Source organism: Triticum dicoccoides, chromosome 3B, assembly GCF_002162155.2.
Source record: "Triticum dicoccoides isolate Atlit2015 ecotype Zavitan chromosome 3B, WEW_v2.0, whole genome shotgun sequence".
NCBI lineage: Eukaryota > Viridiplantae > Streptophyta > Magnoliopsida > Poales > Poaceae > Triticum > Triticum dicoccoides.
The window spans coordinates 378,676,745-378,700,188 of record NC_041385.1 but is presented as its reverse complement, the minus strand read 5'-3'; the positions used below and the strand labels follow the sequence as shown (position 1 = coordinate 378,700,188).

At 46.0% G+C, this 23,444-nt stretch overlaps 2 long non-coding RNA genes across 9 annotated transcripts; both read right to left on the bottom strand.

Moving 5' to 3' along the window:
* Positions 1-2,642: 2,642 nt before the first annotated feature.
* LOC119276107 lies at positions 2,643-8,353 on the bottom strand. Of its 8 annotated transcripts, XR_005136341.1 has the most exons (7): positions 5,477-8,353; positions 5,122-5,306; positions 4,947-4,995; positions 4,731-4,850; positions 4,380-4,640; positions 3,618-3,628; positions 2,682-2,744 (listed from the first exon to the last, which is right to left on the bottom strand). It is a non-coding gene; the product is annotated as an uncharacterized LOC119276107 (long non-coding RNA). The 8 variants fall into 8 exon arrangements; XR_005136340.1 differs by lacking the exon at positions 3,618-3,628 and having other exon boundaries at positions 2,643-2,744; XR_005136339.1 differs by lacking the exons at positions 2,682-2,744; positions 3,618-3,628 and adding an exon at positions 4,192-4,304.
* Positions 8,354-14,235: 5,882 nt separating this feature from the next.
* Positions 14,236-15,242, bottom strand: LOC119276106. Its single transcript, XR_005136335.1, has 3 exons — positions 14,930-15,242; positions 14,702-14,835; positions 14,236-14,313 (listed from the first exon to the last, which is right to left on the bottom strand). It is a non-coding gene; the product is annotated as an uncharacterized LOC119276106 (long non-coding RNA).
* Positions 15,243-23,444: the final 8,202 nt, after the last annotated feature.

Genomic DNA, 23,444 nt, shown 5'->3' with positions numbered 1-23,444 from the left:
CTAACTCAAAGCTCAATTGCACAAGAATTAAGAATTCCCAGTTAAGGGATCAGAAGCAACACTCTGATTAGGGATGGATAAGTTGAATAGTCTTAGGGGTACAATCGACGATAATTTGATTGGTCGAGAACCAGCTCGAGTTAAAAATGACGACTGAGCCGGAAGGATGAATTCTAGGGTCTGACCGAGGATTGCGAGCATTCGCAACATATTGAATCAACGGACTCAAAATGATAATGTCAAGGGATGCCAATACGATTACGAGACTTATGGGATTAACCATAATGCAAGCAAGCAAGCAAGAATTTCTAGAGCAATAGGCTGATCAGGATTTTAGAAGGTCGAATAGCATTTCGAAGAATTTTTGTGAATTACATGGATCAACTAAGGATGATCGGATACTCGGTAAGTGCGAGAAATTATCCGTAGGGTGTATTCATGTGGTAAGAACTGCAAGCCAGTAAGTTCAAAGGATTCTCGGAGCAACGGAGAGCAGTTCGGGGCATCTTGTAATAACAAGATCAATGTGATTGAATGTAAGAATGGCAGGTGTATACAGTTATCCATAAGGATATAACAGTGGTAGGGAGTTTGTAAGGGTGGTGGGCACAAGTGTCTCGGGAGAACATCGTAGAGTAACTTCAAAATCATCTGGTGCACTAAGCAATCATCTGGAGCGAGACCTCTCCAGGAGGAAGTAGTTATGAGAACCTAGAGTCGGTGTTAGTAAAATTATTTAAGCCGAATAGAGGAGAGATCAGAGTCCCAGAGTAAAGGTCGAGGAGTAAAAGATCCTAATACCACCCAAATGGCGACATGGGCCCATAAGCCACACAACCATGTTAGTAAAAGTTTTGCAATGACTAGACTCGACTTCGGCCAAGGAGTGTGGAAGGGGGATTCCTACAGGTAGTCGGCTCTGATACCCACTTGTGACGCTCCCGATTCAATTGTACACTAATCATGCACGCAAATGTGTACGATCAAGATCAGGGACTCACGGGAAAATATCACAACACAACTCTAAAAATAAAATAAGTCATAGAAGCATCATATTACAAGCCGCGGCCTCAAGGGCTCGAATACAAGTGCTCGAACATAAACGAGTCAGCAGAAGCAACAATATCTGAGTACAGACATAAGTTAAACAACTTGCCATAAGATGGCTAGAACAAACTGGGATATAGATCGAAAGAGATGCATGCCTCCTGCCTGGGATCCTCCTAAACTAATCCTGGTCATCGGCGACCTGAACGTAGTAGTAGGCACCCTCGGTGTAGTAGGGTTCGTCGTCGACGGTGGCATCTGGCTCCTTTGCTCCAACATCTGGTTGCGACGTCCACGGAGAAGAGGAAAGGGGGGAAAGAGGGAGCAAAGCAACCGTGAGTACTCATCCAAAGTACTCGCAAGCAAGGATCTATACTACATATGCATGGGTATTTGTGTAAAGGGGCAATATCAGTGGACTGAGCTGTAGAATGCCAAAATAAGAGGGGGATAGCTAGTCATATCGAAGACTACGCTTCTGGCAGCCTCCATCTTGCAGCATGTAGAAGAGAGTAGATGGTAAGTTAACCAAGTATCATCGTATAGCATAATCCTACCCGGTGATCCTCCCCTCGTCGCCCTGTGGGAAAGCGATCACCGGGTTGTTTGTGGAACTTGTCTGAGTGTGTTTTATTAAGTATCCGATTCTAGCTGTCATAAGGTCAAGGTACAACTCCGGGTTGTCCTTTTACCGAGGGACACGGCTATTCGAATAGATAAACTTCTCTGCAGGGGTGCACCACATAACCCAACACGCTCGATCCCTCTGGCTGGACACACTTTCCTGGGTCGTGTCCGACCTCGAAAGATCAACACGTCGCAGCCCTACCTAGGAACAACAGAGAGGACAGCATGCCGTTCTAAGTCCTAAGCGCGTAGGGGTCTAGGCCCGTCGCCCATTGCACACCTGCAAGTTGCGAACGTGGCCGGTGAGCAGACCTAGCCTCTCTTATACAAGAGCAGGTGTTCCAGTCCAACCTGGCGCGCGCCGCCCAGTCGCTGATGTCAAGAAGGCTTCGGCTAATACCACGACGTCGAGTGCCCATAATTGTTCCCGCGTAGTTGGTTAGTGTGTATATGCCAGTGGCCAGACTCAGATCAAATACCAAGATCTCGTTAAGCGTGTTATTTTGAAATAACCGCGGACACCGACCAGGCCAGGCCCATCTGTCTCCTAGGTGGTCACAACCTACCCTGTCGCTTCGCACAAAGTAGCACTCGGGGGTCGTCGGGAACCCAGGTCCACCACTACCTGGATGGAACCTCCTGCCCTTTCAGCCCCCAAATCTAAATCACTTGCGGGTACTCTACGAGCCGACCGACTTTAGTCACCATCTGTATAGTATGTAAGTATGTATAATATAAACCCGTGATCACCTCCCGAGTGATCATGCCCCGATAGTATAGCATGGCAGACGGACAAGAATGTAGGACCACTGATGATAAACTATCATCCTATACTAAGCATTTAAGATTGCAGGTAAGGTATCAATAGTTGGAGCAACAATGATAGGCTATGCAGCAGAATAGGATTAACCAAAAGCAGTAACATGTTACACTACTCTAATGCAAGCAGTAGAGAGAAGGAATAGGCGATATCGGGTGATCAAGGGTGGGGCTTGCCTGGTTGCTCTGGCAAGAAGGAGGGTCGTCGGTGACGTAGTCGTACTCAATCGCATCAACCCCGGTCTTGGGGTCTACGGAGAAGAAGAGGGGGAAGAAACAGTAAATACGAAGCAAACAAAGCATCACAAAATATAACAAGGCAATACGCGGTGCCATGGTTGATCTAACGCAGGGATAGGTGATACCGGCGAAGGGGGAAAACATCCGGGAAAGTATTCCCGGTGTTCTGCGTTTTCAGACAGATGAACCGGAGGTGGATTGTTGCAGGTTCGCTATGCTAGGAACGTGCGGCTGACAAACGGACCACGTATTCGGATTCGTCTCGTCGTTCTGTCGTTCTGAGCAACTTTCATGTACAAAGTATTTTCATCTGTGTTACGGTCTATTTTATATTATTTTTCAAAGTTTTAGTGAATTGTTGGATTATTTTAAATTCAAATTAAAATAATTAAATGCTATGTGTACCCAATGGCAGCTCAGCCATAGAGATTGACATGTGGGTCTAGGTCAAAGTCAACGCAGCTGTCATTATCACATGTGTTAACAGATTGTTTAATTCAGTTTAACTAGTAAATGTGCATGTGCGTTAATCGGGAGAAATATCCCAGTTTTATAATTAAGTTTAGTGGCTCAATGTCCAAGCTCTAGATCAATACTTGCAACAATATTGCCAGGACAAATCCACGACAAAGCTCCCAACACCAAAGTAAAAAAAAAACATAGCAACATTTATTGAGCTTATGTGCAAGTCAATTATAGATGTCCTACAATATTCATAAACATATTACAATGGCTATTACTCCATTTTATGATTGTTTGGTGCTAATCAATAAAATATGTGATTTCTTTTTTGCGAAGAATGAGAAATAAGTTTTTTACAACATTTATCAAACGACCAAAATTTGTATGAACAAAACTAGGTATCTAAGGAAGCAATTCATTACCTTGTCAACACCTTTATTACAAGCATACACGAAGTGTGTAGGTTGGACGCAAAAGGAGGACGGTTTGTCAAAAAAAAAGGATATTTAGATGATTTGTCGAGTCATAGAGAAGTACAAAATGGGGACTATGATGACATTTGATTATCAATTGCAGCAATTTTGGTTCACACTTAATAAAATTACAGCCACAAAAGTGCACTGGTGCAAAGATGTAAAATGCATGAATTGCTATAGTTTGTAATATAAAAATGGTCACAACCAGCACTCTTGATATGCCTGCTCAAAATTCCTACTGTCCGCCGTCTTACACAGAACTATCCTATGACAGTATTTGCATTCTACCTCCACAAGGTTTCCATTACCATCTCTTATGATTACAAAAATGGTCACATGTCTTAAGAGTGTTGCCTCTTGCCACGACCGCTACTTGTTGGCGGTATATCAACATCAAATCAATGCCAAATAGTTGCACAAAATAATGGGATAGTGAAACTCCCTAGCTTCTTTAAGTTTTGAAACCAAACCATGCCAAAAGTTGCATGTTCGGTGCAGTACAACTCACAGACCCGACAAGCCAAACAGTTTCTTCTTTTTTTTTTTTTTTGCATGGGAAGCAAATCAGGACTCGTACGAACTGAACAAAAAATTTCACAGTAACATTGGCATTGGCTATTTCTACAGCACCACCTAAACAAAGAAACTCGGATAAATTATAATTTCACCGTGTTTTGCAATATAAAACGACAACTAAATTAATTCTACCTTGTTGGAGCCTGTAGTGGCCAGAGCTTGTCATCTACCACGACGCCCACATCATAGAGCACATCCTTGAGATCACCAAGCAATTTAGCCAATGGCTCATTCCCGAGCACATTTCCTTCAAATAACAGAGACCACCATGCAGACTCCCTTGATTGCAGACCTGAGCCCCTCGATTTCTTCTGCAAACCTGGCTTCCCAAACCCAGGGATCACAACTGTGCAAGTGGGAGCTTGAGAGGATGGCTTAGGAACCAAATGCACCCTAAATCATTATGCATTAATATATGGATGTGCCAAAAAATAGGTTAAGCTAACTACAATACTTACAATACAATAGTTATGAAATTCTTACACATGGAGGAAGCATGCAAACAATGGCTATCCTACATCGCAAGTATTTCTTCTAGAATATCCAGCATTTTCCAGACTGAGCTCCTGTTGATTTCAGACAAGCGAGATAGCCCTTCTTCTCCTGTTTGAAAAGGCAACTCTCATAAATATAACAAAACGAATACAACTAACTAGGAAGTACTTGTTTGCTTGTGCAAGTGACTGAGAGGAAATACACCTTTTTTTAAGGAGCTATGGGTCTCCCCTATTTCCGACAAACGCCCAACCTATTAGAACTGACAAGGTTATTCGAAGGTTGCAAGAGTCACAGGGTAGAAAACTGGCAACACAGGAATGGAAACCAATATTCTTTTGTCGGTTGTCTGAAGCTAACAAATTAGGATTGTCCACACCTGCACTCCCAAGAACGTCAGGATTCAGACTGCCATACCGCCGCTTCCAATGCCCGTATGCTGCAGGTTTCACAGGGCACATCCAATTGCTGCAACCTGAGTGTGAGATGGCCAGCAATATGTTCCGGCCATCCAAGACAAGTAGTGTGGTATCCTCGCTCAAGCACACCATCAAACCTCCAAAACTGCTCCTTGTGGCATAATCACATATTGCAGGCTTTCAGTCACATATGGATAGCAAATTTCTTCAAGCTGGTATAACATGCAATCTTACTATATGTATTATCACAGCCAACCACTAATCCACACCTTCAACCAAATAACTACAGAGATGTAGAGTGGAACCATATAGTACCTGTGACCGCGACAGCGATTTTTTTGCTGGGACCGGCCAAACTTTTTGCTGCGACCCAGCTACGGCGAGTCATTATTTTTGCTGGAACCTACGAGTTTTATTGCTGGAAACATACATTTGTTTTGTTAGAAGAAAATATAAATAGAGCATTAACTAACAGCAAGGCTATTGGATCTTGACACCAAAATAGTCAAGATCTTAGTTAATTAAAAAAATAGTAAGATCTTTAGTACGTGATACCACTGAACATGAGCAAGATTCTTACAAAGTTTAACCAAGAAAGAATAATATAATAAAAGCACTTGATCAAGACAGTTGCAACTCCTGTACCAAATTTCTGTGAAGCTCTTCTAGCTGATATAATATGAAAACTTACTATTTATATTAACACAGCCAACAACTAATGTACACATTCAGACATGTAGAGTGGAACCATATAGCATTGGTCTCAAGCACTAATGCACATCTTCAGCCAATTAAGGAGACGTAGAGTGGAACTATATAGCACTGATCTCAAGCACTAATGCACACCTTCAGCCAATTAAGTACAGAAATATAGAGTGGAACTATATAGCACTGGTCTCAAGCACTAATGCGCACCTTCGGCTAATTAAGTACAAAGATGTAGAGTGGAACCATATGGCACTGTTCTTACCAAGATTAACAAAAAAGAGTCTTATTCTGTTGATCAAATTTAATAGGTTTTTAAAACTAAAAAAGGCTTTTCCATTAAGCAAAAACCATAGGTAAATAATTGTTCATGCATCTTGCCAATTAGCACAAATAGAGATGTAAATTATCTCAGAGAGTTAGAACACCAAAAATTATTTAACCAATGCTCGTGCATACAATACCATGAACAATGCATTACCTCTCTGCCTTCACCATGATATTAGTTTACCTTTTCTTATATTTTTTCTGTTGTATAGTAGCTATTCTTCCTTGATAAAAATTAAGTACATCCAACCACTAATGTACACCTTGAGACAACTCTCAGTGTGCCCTTTTCTTATATTTTTCAATACAAGATAAATATATTTTTATTAAGTTTAGTGTAGAGGCCTTCATGACAGGGGTCACACTCGGCAATCAGACAATTCCAGTGCCAGCCCATCAGTCATGAAAATTGCTTACTAAATTATTGCCAAACCTTGCGTATTTTCTGAAACAATTTTTAAAGTTGCAAATTGGACACTTCAGATCCAAGATTTGATGTACTTGTTCCAAATGGTGCTAGCTAACCACCTTCATACTCTGGAAAAGTTGTCCATTTTTTTGCATGTTTCAGGAAAACGTGGCACACACACCGACAAATTAGTACAATTAGCAAGCTGCAACTTAAAATTATGCACTGGTTCCCCCTAACTCCACTCCAATCTATACACCATACAGACTGGCACATACCAATTACAATGTCAATGGAAGGGAACCATACGATTACAGTTTTGAAAGTTTTTTGCAATCCTGGTTACTAAGCACGAATTTCTTGGGCACATTATTAAATTTGCAGGAGAGAACTTCAAGACAACACAGAACTATATGATGTACAGAGTATGTACTTATGAAGGAAAAAACAGAGCATGTGGATTAAAATCTGATGTTCTGTTTCACATGTACCCCAAAGACCAAATGCTCTGCAGTTAATTACTGAATGTCTATTCAGTAATGAACTACTAACCCGTGCTCAATATTCTGCAGTTAACTTCTAACATGTGACCTGTAATCCAATATTACTACTCCAGATCTGTAGTAAACTCATGTTCAGTATCAACCTCCAGATCCATAGCAACCATCTATAGGCCGCATCCCCATCATTCCCATGTTGTTCATCGTCTCTGTTACAAAGAAACATCATCTCGATGTAAAATCATAGTGCTTGAAACTAATTCCTATCTCTAGGAGTACATTACATCCGATGTACTAACTGGAAAATTCAGTGCACAGAATCACCCAGCTGAACTGCACGCAAGATATAAACCAGAACTTCATTGCAACAGAATAATAATTCTTTGAACGAAAAAGAACATTACTGAATTGCAAGTGAACAAACAGACAACCACGGCCACGTTGTTTTGGTGCTCCGGCAACCTGCCTTCTCTCCCCCGAGGCGTCTTTGCATGCCGTCGTCCTCCCTCCGTGTCGACCGTCGCCGCCAGTGATGATTGGCGGGAGAGCCTGCGTGCCGTCGCCGGTGAGTCGCGAGGCGGGGCACCCGGCTGAAGGTGGTCTAGGCAGCGGCAAACCATGGCCAAGGTGGTGCAATGGACGTAGCCGGTCGGAGCCTTAAGGAGGCCAGCACGAGAGGAGGGGCACGGGCAGCAAGGCGACGGCAACAGAGCAGCCGTGGATGGCAGCAGCGCCATGGGAGGCAGCCGAAGGGAGCAACAACTCGGGCGTCGGGGCGCAGGGCGGAGCAGAAGTGCGGCGGGCTTGCAGAGCAGCAGCGGCGAGGCGAACCAGGCCGGCGGAGGCGCTGGAGGCTGGCGACGAAGCAGCAGAGGCGTGGGCGTCGGGCCATGATGACGGGGAGACGAGGCGGCAGCGAGTCGATGCAGGCGGAGCGACGCGGTGAAAGCAGGATCTTGGCGGCGGGGACTTGGCCGGGCGAGGGCGCACGGAACCCGCCAGAACCGAGGCTAGGGCGGCAACTTAGGGAGGCGGACGAGCTCCAGGACGGGCGCGCTCCGGTGGAGATGCTTGAGCGGGGGCGGACGCGGAGGCGAGGAAGGAGCGGTCGTCGACCTGCTGGGCTCTGGTGGCGCGGGTCAACGAGGACGAGGAGGTGGAGGTGCGGGATGAGGGAGCGAGCGAGAGGAGGGAGGCGAGGCGTGCCGTGGTAGGAGGCGGCGGCGCGCTGGAGGTGGAGATAGGATTTGGAGGCAGGGCGGCGCGGGTGTTTTTTTTCTCTCAACCGTACCGGTTAGGCTGACTTATTGCGAGGACTGCGGGTTAAATGTCAAAAATAACAGGGACAGTTTTGAAAATTTGCCGTGACGGCGAATCCGGAGACTCAATCCGTGATTTATTATTAACTAGCAAAAAGACCCGTGCGTTGCAACGAGAGAAAAATGTTCAATTTGTATGTAAAATTGTAAAATTTATGTAAAAATGTTCAATGTATATTCTTCTAAAAATACAACGTATATCAAAAATAAATAAACGTTTGGAATTGCAAAATTTGTTCAAGTTTCAAAATTTTGTTTGAATTTTCGATATTTATCCATGATTTTAAAAATCTATTCATATTCAAATATTTTAAGGAAAATCGTCCACACTTATTTCCAAGAATTGTTGAAAGTATTTTAAAAAAAATAGACCTGTCGCTAAACTACTTTAACTCGGGCGCTGCAATTTGAGCATTATCAACAGCTAGCTCATGTGGTTGGCGTCCCTGCTACCTAGCGTGAGGTCGCGAGCTCGAACCCATCAAGTGTGGTTTTGTTTTTCGTGCTATTTTCATGTTCTCGTTTCCTGGTTATGGGCCGGCCCGATTACGTACGCGAGGTTTCAGCCAAAGCTCGACTGTTAGACCTCTCGGAATAGTACCACCTGGGATTTTGATTTTGTCTACACGAATTGTAAAAGCGTATTACGACATGAGAAGAAAGCGTATTGTGACGGTGAACTCGGAGACCCAATCCGTGCTTTATTATTATTAGGGAGAGACTAGCAAAAAGACCCGTGCGTTGCAACGGGAGAGAAAACATACCATACATTCTTAACCCAACAACCATCACTCAAGACCATAATAGGTCCATCTCCTTTATTTTTGCGAGGCATCATATTTGTGTTGCCGCTTATCCTCCTTCTCACCCTCGCCGGCCGGCGATGGCCTCGGTGTTCACAGAAAACAAAACAAAAACGTGTATTTGTGTTGCCGCTTATCCTCTCTCTCTCTCTCTCTCTCTCTCTCTCTCTCTCTCTCTCTCTCAATGAGAAATTTGTTGTTTTCCCCTGCGAGATTTTTTAGAGGTATGCATGTGTAGTTATCGATGTTTTCTCTTCCTTATATTGTTATAGTGGGGTGTTTATTTGCAATCCGGGTCACCGCCGGTACGAAAGGAAAACATATATTACGCTATAAATTATAAGTTTGCTCCCAAAATGATATTTTAAAAATATTTAACAGGTAAAATTAACATCATATTTAGATTCCACATATTTTTCGAATAAAATTCATATATAATATGTTAAAATCGAAGTTACAGTTTAAAAGATACGGATAATTTAGAAAATCATTGGTTTGACTTAAATATATTCAAAAATAATATTTGAAAATACTTAACAGGTGAAAATGATCTCATATTCATATTCTATATATTTTTCTAATCAAATTTCATATATAACATGTTCAAATCGGAGTTATGGTCTAAAAGATATGGATGATTTAAAAAAACATTGTTTGACATAAATATGATCCGCGGATAAATTACCTAAAACAGCAGGGGGGGTTTCAAAAAATGTAAAATAACAGTTCGGGTGTGACTTAAATCCGGACTACGGGTTGATTCCAACAAAACACAGAGACTTTTGTGTAAAATGTGAAAAAAAGATTCGTTTTAACTTAAAACAGGACTGTGGGTTGAATTTTTTGAAATAGAGGGACTTTTCTGAAAAATGTCATGACGGACGAAAGAAATCCAATTTATTTCATTATTAGGTAAAGAAATGATAATTAAAATGTTAAATGCTCAATATTGTCCATCGATGATTAACTCAAGTTTATAACTTGAGAGCTCCAGATTAGTATATGTTCGCAGCAACACTATTACATAAATATGTAGGAATACCAAAATGATCCGTAAACTATTTATGACATGGAGCATCTGTGTGAGAGAAGAAAAACTGATTTACTGAACCGAAGACACTAAATCGTGAATGAGATATGTGGCACAACATATACAAAATCACCAACTGATGAAGGGATCCAGCTTTAGAATTTGATAACTGAAAATTAAAAACCTCTCATTCAACAGTTTCAGGTAATCTAACCGTGGCAATGAAAAGCCAGAAATACATGCAGACATGTTATATGTTCGTATTTCTTTTGTGTCACTTAGTGTATCTTCAAAACTAAAATAAGGGCTTATTGTGACTCCATATTTTGGTGTTACGCCTGGGAAAAACATTTAATAAAAAGTTCTGACACAATGTAATTAATTTACAAAAACTATTAGCATAATTAAGTTTCTTCTTTGCTTGAATGCACTTCCGGAGGTGTATAAATGATAATTAAAATGTTAAATGCTCAATATTGTCCGTCGATGATTAAATCATGGAACATTCATATAACTGATAGTCGGAGGAGATCAAACTAACATGTTCAGCATAAAATTCTATAGACAACTTCTCATATCTGTGGGATTTTTGGTTTTTACTATATATGAATTCTCTTAAAATTCAACAATGCTTTGTGTTGTTATTTCAGCATAATCATTCACGTAGGATTAGAAGCCGGAGAATTTGGAAGCTCAACTGACATCCGTCATTACCTGTTGCCGTGCTAACTTACTGGTCACTGGATGAAAAACTACAGAGATTGGACGTTGCTTTGCATTACTTGTGCCACTGCCACATTCGGAATATAGATCACATCTATGGCAGCAGGGTTATCCAGTCCTGTCTGCAGCACAAAGGAGACGTGAGTGGGGACCTTTGTTTCGGGAAGTTGCGGCCTTGATTGCGAGGTTGGCGAGCGGACAGTTGCCGGCCAGCAGGAGCAGCGACCTTTGCGAGCCGGAGCGGGAGCCGTCGAGTTTGGCGAGTGGGTCACGCGAGGGAGACGGCCTAGGTCCTTGCGCATGGTTAGCGTAGCCCGCCGCAAGGGTCGTGCCAGCATGATCTCCGGGTCTGGGCGGGCTGGGCAGCGTTTGCACGGTTTCCTCCTGGATGAGCATGCATGCCCAGGCCCCAGGCAAGGGTTGCAGGTTTTTCAACTCCAGTCGGTCCATCGGGAACACGTCGGCGATCATGTTCATGACGGACTTGCCCGGATCCAAGCAACACCTGAGCGCAGGCTGCGTCGATCTCTTGTGTCGCGCTGCAACGAACCAGAAGAACGCCGTGGAGTCCATCCTGGCACAGAGTGCCCTCAGGCTCTCATTGATGCCCACGGCGTCCTAGACCCTTCCTAGAGCCTGCAGCAGCAAGGGAGTCAGACTGCTCGTGATCGCGATACACAGAGATCGCGGCGGCGGAGCACGGCGCTTGCGTTGATGTGTTCGGAGCGGGACGCGAGGCCGCACTCTAACTCAGCCAAGCCGGCTTTCGTTGCCTCCTCTGTCAGAGGGCCACAGCCTCCACATCCCCTCGCCGTCGCGCTCGATGCCATGGGCCTGCCATCAAAATCACTTCCGATCCCTGAAACCCTAGCGCAGCTCTTCTACCTCCACGGGAATCAATCCATATTTATGGGAGGAATTAGAGGAGGCAGCGATGCAGAGTTGGACATAGAGTCCGCGTCTTGAGGGAAGACGTGCGTACGGGGATCAATGGGAAGAGGAATAAGGGAACTATCTCGGATTGATAACTTGCTTCGTCTTTCAATCGTACCAAGGCTAGATCCAAGCCTGTAGTTCCTTTTTTTTGAGCAATAAGCCTGTAGTTCCTAGGTTCGAGTCCTTTTTGAGAGGCCGAGGCCCAGCCAGTTGTGGGCGCACCGGGGAGGAAGGGCGCTACGAACGTGGCCCAAGCGGGAGTTTAGAAGCGTTTTTTGAGCCGAACGTTTCATGTATAGTTTTAGTACCACCTTGGATAACGAAATAATACTATACATTATACGGTGAACAAGTGACGGTGAATCCGGAGACCCAATCCATGCTTTATTATTAGGGAGAGATAGTACAAATGCCTGTGCGTTGCACCGGGAGATCTTTTTTGTAAACCCTGCTCCTGCTCCAAGTTCCACTACACTCCACTTCTTATATCACAAACAAATGTCAAAAATAAGGTTACCTTCATTCGCTATAAGGTGAATATGCCTTTGTGTTGCCGCGGTTGAATTGTCGCTAAGCTATGCTTTAGGTTGAGGTATGATTCTGCTCTTCACCCGCCTCCATAAGAAAACCTAGATCACCTCTTCTCCTCTCCGCGCCGCCATGGTACACTGCCGGGCAAAGCCTGCACAGTGCCGTTGGCGACGAGGAGGTCCTTCGGAGATGTTGTGCCCTGGTGAAGGTGACGAGGAGGTCCTTCGGAGATGTTGTGCCCTGGTAGGAGGGCCGGCTGCTGCGCGTGCGTTGGTGGGTCGTGGGTGGTCTGGGCTGGCGTCTTAGCCTCAGCATGTGGCTACCTTCAGTGGCGGCCCAACCTAGCCTGGTCATTGGAGAAGGGGGCTACATCTGTTCGGATTCGATCGATTTTCGTGGTCTTTCAGTTTCTACATGCCCTTCTCACATTTTCTTCTCCGAGCAAGCGATTTGCTTCATAAATTGCAACCGACCACACTCCTGGTCTACAACAACATCTTCTCGGCCGCTGCTTCCACAAGTCCCTGGGTTGAAAAAAAGTTCGATCCGTCAAGGCAGAGGCTCAGAGGGATGCAGGAGGAACAAGAGCTTGGCTCCCCCAGAGATTTGAATGTAACTTTCTTTTCCCGTACAGGAAAGCAATTGCCGTTGTTTGGACAATGAAGTGTTGATGTGAAGAACAGACCCTAACGTCCTTCGTCAGCGCCTACTTCGACTTTGCACTGCCATTGGATGGAATAGTACTCCAACTAATCGTACTTACAAAGCATGGCAACCCATCTTCCAGCTTACACATCCTTTGAATCTCAAAAGCATGCACCCGCTCTGAACTTTTGAACGTTTACTCTGTTGCTCTCAATTTGTAACTGCTTTTCATGTTCAGATTTAAGGCAAATAAAAAAGGAGTGGAGGGGAGCAGATTTGTCCAGAAATACGACTGGCTAGAACAGAATAATCTCTCCCTCTCTCTTAGAATACACACACACATGCACAAGTAAATCAAACTTCAAAACTGAATGAACCACACCTGCAGTCATACTTTTGTTGCGACCAGGCCAGGCGGAGGCGGGACACGGTGGCACTGGCGGCTGACACCGCCGAGGTGGACAAGCTCGCATACATTCTCTTCTCTGGGTTCACGAATCTCGTGTCCGCCTTTCCCTGTTCCCCCTTGGCTCCTACCGCACGTGTCCGCCTTTCTCGACGCGGCGTAGGAGGCGAAGGAGGTGGCACGTGGAAGCCTTCAACTGGAAATTAACAAAATGTTTAGTTAGAAGTGAGAACCTTTTTATTATCTTATAAAAAAACTAAAAGCGTAAATTCATGAGAAGAAGCGTATTGTGACGGTGAACCCACGGAGTCAATCCGTGCTTTATTATTATTTGCACTTGTGGTGACTGGTGTATGATTGACTAAAAAAGGGTAAAAGTACTCCCTTAGGGCAGCCAAACTGTGCCAATGGCTCTGATGGCCTTAGGAAAAAATGGTGAAAAATGATAGCAAATTTAGTCCGTGTACACGCCTAAGCTTCATGGATAACAAACTGTTCAAGTAGCAGTCTTGCTATTTGGTGGCATATAACTGCCAATCATAATCCACGAAGAATTTCTGAAATTTAGATTATTCTGAACATTTTTAGTTACCCCAGAGACATTCAGCAGGTAACAGAGGGCATGCATACTATGTAATCTAGGGACATGTGTTATCTAAAGTCTAAACATTGCCTGAAATACTATGCAAAATAAGTACAACTTCAACAAAGAACAAACAATGAAATAAGAGATTTCATGCCTGGCCTCAATCAGAACAGTCAACACCCTTTTCTGAAGTGCCCATGCCTCTACTGCTGCCTTTTCCCTGCCTCAACACCTGTATCATAGAGCATACATAATGATAAGAATAACATTAGGCTGAGAAACATTGACCCCCTGTACATAAGAGAGCATAGAGCTAGAAAAGTAACGCGAGAATCTTTATATGATTATATCACAAACCATCTATGAATTGACCAACACATCATTCCAATATAAAATTTATGCAGTGCCATGGAGACCATCTGGCGGGAGCATGCTCCCTTGTGGATACAAACAGACATGAATGACTAAGGGAGGGATTTGAAACTTCAGTAACTACATGAATAACATGGTTTCGATTTTCAATCTCCACTGAGATGAAAGTGAAGACACGGTAGAAACAGAGCATTACAAGCCTGTGATTGCATTGCCTGCTACTGTGCAAAAGGCAGCAAGAAGGGTACCTGCATGAATATGTTGTAGCAATCTGGCAGGGATATCACATACACTCTGAGTCTGCAGCTCTTATTCTCTTGCGGTTGTCAGATTTTTCAATAACCAACAGATGCCTGAACCATGGTCGCTTTTACTTGCATATCTGCACACATGAATGAGGTACAGGAAGGAACGAACTATCACCGGGAAGTGGATTCCTATCAAAATAGTGATCGATCTGACAGAGATATACATACAGGCAAGGGGACGACGAGGACCAAGGGCACTACACCGTGGTCGTCCATCGTCGCCGACTGCCGGTGTCGCCGCGGGGATGTGGATCCAGGCAGGGCGGAGATCCTCCAGCGGCGGAGTATGGCAGGGGCGGTGGCGCTAGGAGGTGCAGCCGATGGGGAAGGCGAGGGGCGGCCGGATCCACGTGTGCTGGCGATGAACGACGGCTGGATCGGGCGCTAGGTGAGGCAGAGGCGCGGGGGCGACGCTCGGCGGCAGGGGGTGGCCGGAGACGCTCGGTGAGGTGGGGCGTGGCAGGACCGCAGGATGCAGGAAGGGTCGTGCAGGTGTGACTCCCCCCGTACCGGTTCGGGGTGTTTATCACGAGGATTGCGGGTTCAATTACCTAAAATGAGAGCGACTTTTCTAAAAAACACCGCGACGATGAACCCGGAGACCCAATCTGTGCTTTATTATTAGGAAGAGACTAGCAAAAGAGCCCGTGCGTTGCAACGGGAGAACACAACACACAATGTGCGGGAATTTGGTTATACAGATGTGGCCATGATCTCTAGCGTGATGATTGCCTTGTGCATCCATGCGATACAATTCTTGATTGGTTTCAACTTCCAAACCTATGTGGAAATTACTGACGAGGTCTATGTCTGGGATCTATTGCGGGAACATATGATAGCATGAGATAAGTACTTTGAAAGGGAGTTGTTTTGGCTCCGAGGAGCATATCCTACCGAATAAACAGTAAATTTAAAATAAATAGTAAATAAAATTTAAAAAATCTGAATTTTTATATGTTCATGATAGTGCAACACTATTACACTACAAGAGTGATTGACAATTTTCATGCGCAATGGGATAGTAGTGCTTCGTTCATGAAAAAACCAAAATTAAGTGTAACATTTGACGTTCGATTTGTCTTCTTGCACAGATGAAAATGCTTAATCTTTCCCACTAAATATTTGTAGGTAGCATTTGGTTGTGACAATGAACACATGTTTTTTTTCATTTTATTGACTTTTGCAACAAAAAAATTAGGGGGCAGGAGCATGTGCTCCCTAGAGCCAAATTGGATTTCCGTTTTAAAAGAGGCCATTTACAAAACTGAAAATATGACGGTGTTATCATGGCTTGAGTTCCTAAGGGCCACTCTGGAATATTATTTGACCCAAACGTATGTTGCCATGAGTAACAACTTTTTCCAAACAAAATAGATACGGAATGTAAAATAAATATGGAAATCCAACACTAAATAAGTTAGTAACTGTTGCCTAGATGTTTTTTGTGTACATGACATGATGTGAAAAATCATTGTATCTTATGTAACTACACTGAATGATTCTCATGGTCATTAGTAAAGACACGAGGGATACGTAACATGCATGGTTTATAGCCTGGAAGAAAAGACTTTTTTTGCTTCTTCGTTGCAAGGCTAAAACCCATTTTCTAGAACAGTAAAGGATGTACAGGTTTTCAACTACAATTGATAATCCTTTAAACAATGGCTTCCTTCACTAACCACAAAAATAACGAGATACCCTTGGAACTGAATGGGTTTTTTTTACTATAGGGCTGTTTGGTTGGGAGCCCCAGCCTGCCACGCCAAATATTTGGTGTTGACCTAGTGCTCGGGCGGTTCTTGGATTGTAGCCTAGGTTTTGGCTCACCAACGCTGCCCTCGCATCATTAGTTCATTTTTACGCCAATATTTTGGCTCGCCCGTGGCGTTGGCAGGGTCAGCGGCAGCAAAAACCAAACAGCCCCTATAGAATAGTAGAACCTGTCAATGGTTGACCGCATGAAAAAAAGAGGAGGATCAAGATATTTCTGTGATGAAGTGATGCCATCTCTTGCTGCACACACTACTCGAGTAGGGTATTGGCGTTGACAACAAAGCCAATTGATACTTTCTTCTTCCTTAGATTTTCTATTTGATCTTGCAATTCTTGCTCCTGCAGCTCATTTTGTCAGCCATTAAATAAACAATATTAACAGAAAGAGCATTTTATCTAGGGTGAGGATTAAATAATGTTCCTGATTCATCATTACCGTATTTATGATGTCAAATAGCTCATCAAGTAATACTTTATTCTGCAAAAATATGTTGCTTTGTCATAAGCAAGACAGAATCACTAAAAACACTGTCATATATAGTCAACCTAACTCTATAGAAAAATGCCTTAAAAGTTGAGCTAAATCCGAACTATAGTGTATACATCACCATTCAGATGCTCTGAAGTAAAGAGGTTTCACTAAGAGAATTCAAAACTAATACATGTTCTTGAACTGAAGCAGAACAAGTTCTGAAGTTGCTGAACCGAAGCTTATGTACCAAGTTTTCTACCTTCCTTGACCTGATACACTTGAGGGATTGTAACACCCCGAGAATCATGCTACAGTAATCTCCCCCCTAATGGTGGCCATGTCATCATGATTACTATGCAGCTTGCCACTTGTCCAAAAATCAAAGCCTTTTTCAATTTTAAAATAAGTTGAATAAATTATTTTCTTTGAGCGATAGGAATAAAATGTTCACCTTATCCTATAAATTTCCCTGATCACTCTCATGTTGAAACCAACCTCTTCTGGATTCCCAAAATACCCACGGGAATTAATTCAGTGCTCCAGCAGCATTGAAATTGGATTTTTCAATTTCTAAAATTGATTAGGCAACTCCTTTGACCCCAAACTTTTTGTTCCATCTCAAGGTATTGTATTAGTTTTATGTGCCAAGTTTTGTTCAAAACAAAACTCCTTTGGTACTAAAAGAAAAATGCAAAACAGAGCAAATAAAAGAAAAAAGAAAAGGGAAAAGTCAGAGGTCAGAGAGAGAGAGAGAGAAAGCCCCCTGTCCCCTTTGGGCCTCGGCCCACATCCACCAGCCGGCCCAGCCCCCCCGCACCGGACACCCCCGCCTCCCTGTTCCTCGGTTGCGCACCGCTACAGGCACGGTTGCCACCGGACTCCCTCGCCGGTGACGCCCCTGCGCGGATAAAGTAGCCTCGCGCCCCCTCGAGCTCCCCCTCGATCTCATCCACTCACGCCGTCTCCTCTCGGCCCTCCCCCAGATCCACCTCTCCCCTTTCCCTCAGCTTCGCTGTGGAGAGGAGACCGACGCGGTCGCCGCCGTGCCTCGCCCGTCCTCGCGGCCACCGAGCCCCGTTCGCCTCGCCACCGTGCCTATCAGCTCTGCCGCCGTCAACTACCTCGTCCCCGTCCACGAGCGCAAGTCGGGGGCATCGCAGGCAGCGGATCGAGCCGCCCTCCTTTCGGCACTGCTCCGGCGATCCCCTTCGACTTCGGCGACACCTTCTGCTGCTACTAACCTTCCAGGGGCTTTACGTAGCCGCCCGGTGAGCCTCGCCTCTCTTCCCTCCGTCCTCCTACCGTTGCCGCGCCCGTAGGTGCCGTTCCCCACATGTTTGAGCTCGCCTCCGCCGAGCTCATCGCCGGCCACGTTCCGGTGACCGAACACCCGCGCAAGCGTGTCCATCATGTTCGCCCACACACGTGGACGCCGTACGTGCTCAGCACCGCTCGTTTTGCTCGCCATTGCGCCGTCAGCGAGCTCGCTGTGCCTCGGGTCTCCGCCGTCCATGTCGTCGGCGGCGACTCCGGCCATCCTAGCTCGCGTGACCACCCGCGTTGAACGCGGCGTTCTGCGCTCGTTTGAACACAAGTCACGGCGCGCGATTTGGCGCTCTGTAGCGTAAATCCGAGCCTCTCCAGCGAACTCACCGCCGCGGAGAGCTTGCCGCCGCAGCTCCGGCGCCGGCCGCCGACGTGGCCGACCTGGGGCCACCCCCAAGGTCGCTGCTAGCGGGCCCCATGGCCCTCAGTTGACCGGGTTGACCCAGTCAACTGCTGACTGGACAGCCCAGTACCACTGACGTGTAGGCCCCACCACATATTTAAAGTAATTAGTTTAGCTAATTAGTCACTGACATGTGGGGCCCAACTGCTAATTAACACCCTGTTATTTTAAAATAACCCACTGTTAGCCCTTTGTCTATGACATGCGGGACCCGCTGATCAGTTTGACCTGGTCAGCGAGTCTGTTGACTGCTGACGTCATCAGCACGTCATGCTGACGTCATTTTATCTTTTCTGTTAATTTAAATAAATCTAGAAAATGGTTTAATCTTTTAAAATTCATAGAAAACAAACCGTAACTCGGATGAAAATGTTTTCTACATGAAAGTTGCTCAGAAAAATCCAACGAATCTAAATGTGCGGTCCGTTTACATGTCAAATGCCTCTAACTATCTGAACATGGAACTTTCCCCCTCCGGTTATTTGACTGACACAGGTCCGGAACCGGGAATACATTCCCGGTTGACTTCCCCCTTCGCCGGTATCATGTAGCCCCACGGTAGGACACGTCTAGCTCTGCCTATGATCCTGTTATGCACTTGCTTGCTATGTATTTACTGTTTCTCCCCCCTCTTCTCTTCGGTAGACCTCGAGACCGATGCCGCCCCTGTGAACGACTACGTCGACGACGACCCCTCCTTGCCAGAGCAACAAGGCAAGCCCCCCCCCCCCTTGATCACCAGATATCGCCTATTCTCCTCTATACTGCTTGCATTAGAGTAGTGTAGCATGTTGCTGCTTTCCGTTAATCCTATTCTGATGCATAGCCTGACATTGTTGCTACATCTGTTGATACCTTACCTGCAATCCTAAATACTTAGTATAGGATGCTAGTTTATCATCATTGGCCCTACATTCTTGTCAGTCTGCCTTGCTATACTATTGGGCCGTGATCACTCGGGAGGTGATCACGGGTATATACTATACATACATACATACTATACAGATGGTGACTAAAGTCGGGTTAGCTCGTTGAGTACCCACAAGTGATTCCGATGTGGGGGCTGGAAGGACAGGTGGCTCCATCCCGGTAGAGGTGGGCCTGGGTTCCCGACGGCCCCCGACTGTTACTTTGTGGCGGAGCGACATGGCAGGTTGAGACCACCTAGGAGACAGGTGGGCCTGGCCCTGGTCGGCGTTCGCGGTTGCTTCATAATAACACGCTTAACGAGATCTTGGTATTTGATCTGAGTCTGGCTACTGGCCTATACGCACTAACCAACTACGCGGGAACAGTTATGGGCACTCGACGTCGTGGTATCAGCCGAAGCCTTCGTGATGTCAGCGACTGAGCGGCGCGCGCCGGGTTGGACTACGTTAACGCAACTTCCTTTGTAATGGAGGTTGCTAGGTCTGCTCACCGGCCGCGTACGCAACGTGCAGGTGTGCAATGGGCGATGGGCCCAGACCCCTGCACGCATAGGATTTAGACCGGCGTGCTGACCTCTCTGTTGTGCCTAGGTGGGGCTACGACATGTTGATCTTCCGAGGCCGGGCATGACCCAGGAAAGTATGTCCGACCAAATGGGATCGAGCGTGTTGGGTTATGTGGTGCACCCCTGCAGGGAAGTTAATCTATTCGAATAGCCGTGCTCTTCGGTAACAGGACGCCTTGGAGTTGTACCTTGACCTTATGACAACTAGAACCAGATACTTAATAAAACACACCCTTCCAAGTGCCAGATACAACCCAGTGACCGCTCTCTAACAGGGCGAGGAGGAGAGGATCGCCGGGTAGGATTATGCTATGCGATGCTACTTGGAGATGCTACTTGGAGGACTTCAGTCTACTCTCTTCTACATGCTGCAAGACGGAGGCTGCCCGAAGCGTAGTCTTTGACAGGATTAGCTATCCCCCTCTTATTCTGGCATTCTGCAGTTCAGCCCACTGATATGGCCTTTTATGACGCCCCCGATTCAATCGTACACTAATCATGCACGCAAATGTGTACGATCAAGATCAGGGACTCACGGGAAGATATCACAACACAACTCTACAAATAAAATAAGTCATACAAGCATCATAATACAAGCCAGGGGCCTCGAGGGCTCGAATACAAGTGCTCGATCATAGACGAGTCAGCGGAAGCAACAATATCTGAGTACAGACATAAGTTAAACAAGTTTGCCTTAAGAAGGCTAGCACAAACTGGGATACAGATCGAAAGAGGCGCAGGCCTCCTGCCTGGGATCCTCCTAACTACTCCAGGTCGTCGTCAGCGGGCTGCACGTAGTAGTAGGCACCTCCGGTGTAGTAGGGGTCGTCGTCGACGGTGGCGTCTGGCTCCTGGACTCCAGCATCTGGTTGCGACAACCAGAAAGGAAGGAAAAGGGGAAAAAGGGGGGAGAAAGCAACCGTGAGTACTCATCCAAAGTACTCGCAAGCAAGGAACTACACTACATATGCATGGGTATATGTGTAAGGAGGCCATATCAGTGGACTGAACTGCAGAATGCCAGAATAAGAGGGGGATAACTAATCCTGTCGAAGACTACGCTTCTCGCAGCCACCGTCTTGCAGCATGTAGAAGAGAGTAGATTGACGTCCTCCAAGTAGCATCTCCAAGTAGAAACTCCAAGTAGCAACTCCAAGTAGCAACTCCAAGAAGCATCGCATAGCATAATCCTACCCGGCGATCCTTTCCTCGTCGCCCTGTAGAAAAGCGATCACCGGGTTGTATCTGGCACTTGGAAGGGTGTGTTTTATTAAGTATCCGGTTCTAGTTGTCATAAGGTCAAGGTACAACTCCAAGTCGTCCTGTTACCGAAGATCACGACTATTCGAATAGATTAACTTCCCTGCAGGGGTGCACCACATAACCCAACACGCTTGATCCCATTTGGCCGGACACACTTTCCTGGGTCATGCCCGGCCGCGGAAGATCAACACGTCGCAGCCCCACCTAGGCACAACAGAGAGGCCAGCACGCCGGTCTAAACCTAAGCGCACAGGGGTCTGGGCCCATCGCCCATAGCACACCTGCACGTTGCGTACGCGGCCGAAAGCAGACCTAGCCTAGTGGCGTTCCAGTCCAATTCGGCGCGCGTCGCTCCGTCGCTGACGTCTGAAGTGCTTCGGCTGATACCACGACGTCGGGATACCCATAACTACTCCCACGTAGATGGTTAGTGCGTATAGGCTCGTAGCCGACTCAGATCAAATACCAAGATCTCGTTAAGCGTGTTAAGTATCCGCGAACGCCGAACAGGGCCAGGCCCACCTGTCTCCTAGGTGGTCTCAACCTGCCCTGTCGCTCCGCCACAAAGTAACAGTCGAGGGCCGTCGGGAACCCAGGCCCACCACTACCTGGATGGAGCCACCTGCCCCTTCAGCCCCCATCTCCAAACAGTATCACCAGTAATGTAACAGTGTAAAGTATATAGCATATGCCCGTGATCACCTCCCGAGGTGATCACGGCCCAGTAGTATAGCATGGCCGACGGACAAGAGTGTAGGGCCACTGATGGAACACTAGCATCCTATACTAAGCATTTAGGATTGCAGGTAAGGTATCAACAGGTGTAGCAACAATGTCAGGCTATGCATCAGAATAGGATCAACGGAAAGCAGTAACATGCTACACTACTCTAATGCAAGCAGTATAGAGTAGAATAGGCGATATCTGGTGATCAAGGGGGGGGGGCTTGCCTGGTTGCTCTGGCAAGAGAAAGGGGTCGTCAACTCCGTAGTCGAACTGGTCAGCAGCAGCGTCGGTCTCGTAGTCTACCGGAGAGAAGAGGGGGAAGAAATAATGAATACAGAGCAAATAAAGCATCACAAAATATAACAAGGCAATTCGCGGGGTTCGGTGTGCCCTAACGCGGTAGTAGGTGATACCGGTGAAGGGGGAAAAACATCCGGGAAAGTATTCCCGGGGTTCCGTGTTTTCGGGCAGAGGAGCCGGAGGGGGAAAGTTGCGAGTTCGATAGGTTAGGGGGGTGTGGCGGACGAACGGACCGCGTGTCCGGATTCGTCTCGTCGTTCTGAGCAACTTTCATGTACAAAGTATTTTCATCCGAGTTACGGATTATTTTATATGATTTTCTAAAGTTTTAAATCATTTTTAGAATTTATTTAATTAATTTAATTTAACATTATCCAGAACAGTGAATGATGACGCAGGCATGACATCAGAGTGATGTCAGCAGGTCAACTGGTCGGTTGACCAGTCAAACAGACAGGTGGGTCCAGTGGGACCCACATGTCATTGTTTGTTAACTAATTAACCAGGTTAATTAGTTTAGTTAACAGATTAGTTATGTTAATTAAAAGTAGTTAATTAGTTTAATTAGTTATTAGGTTAATTAAACACAAATAATTAATTAATTAATTAATAATTTTATTAATTATTATTTTTATTCTTTCTTTTTTTTATAAAACGTTCTGGGGGATGGGGCCCCCTTGTCATAGGCCCCGGGGGGCCTTAGCGGGTTAGCGGGCAGGAGGGCGACGGGCGCCGGGGCGAGCGCTCACCCGCACGGAGTGTGGCGAGGCGAGGCCAGTGGCCAAGGCGACCGCGGTGGCCGGCCGGCGTGGGGAGACGAAGTGCGGGGCCGGCGACGAGCGAGCTCGCGGGCGGCAGAGGAGGCGCCGCCGGAGTGGGGCCGCGCGGACGGGCTGGCGTGAGGGGCGAGGCCACGGCAGCTGCA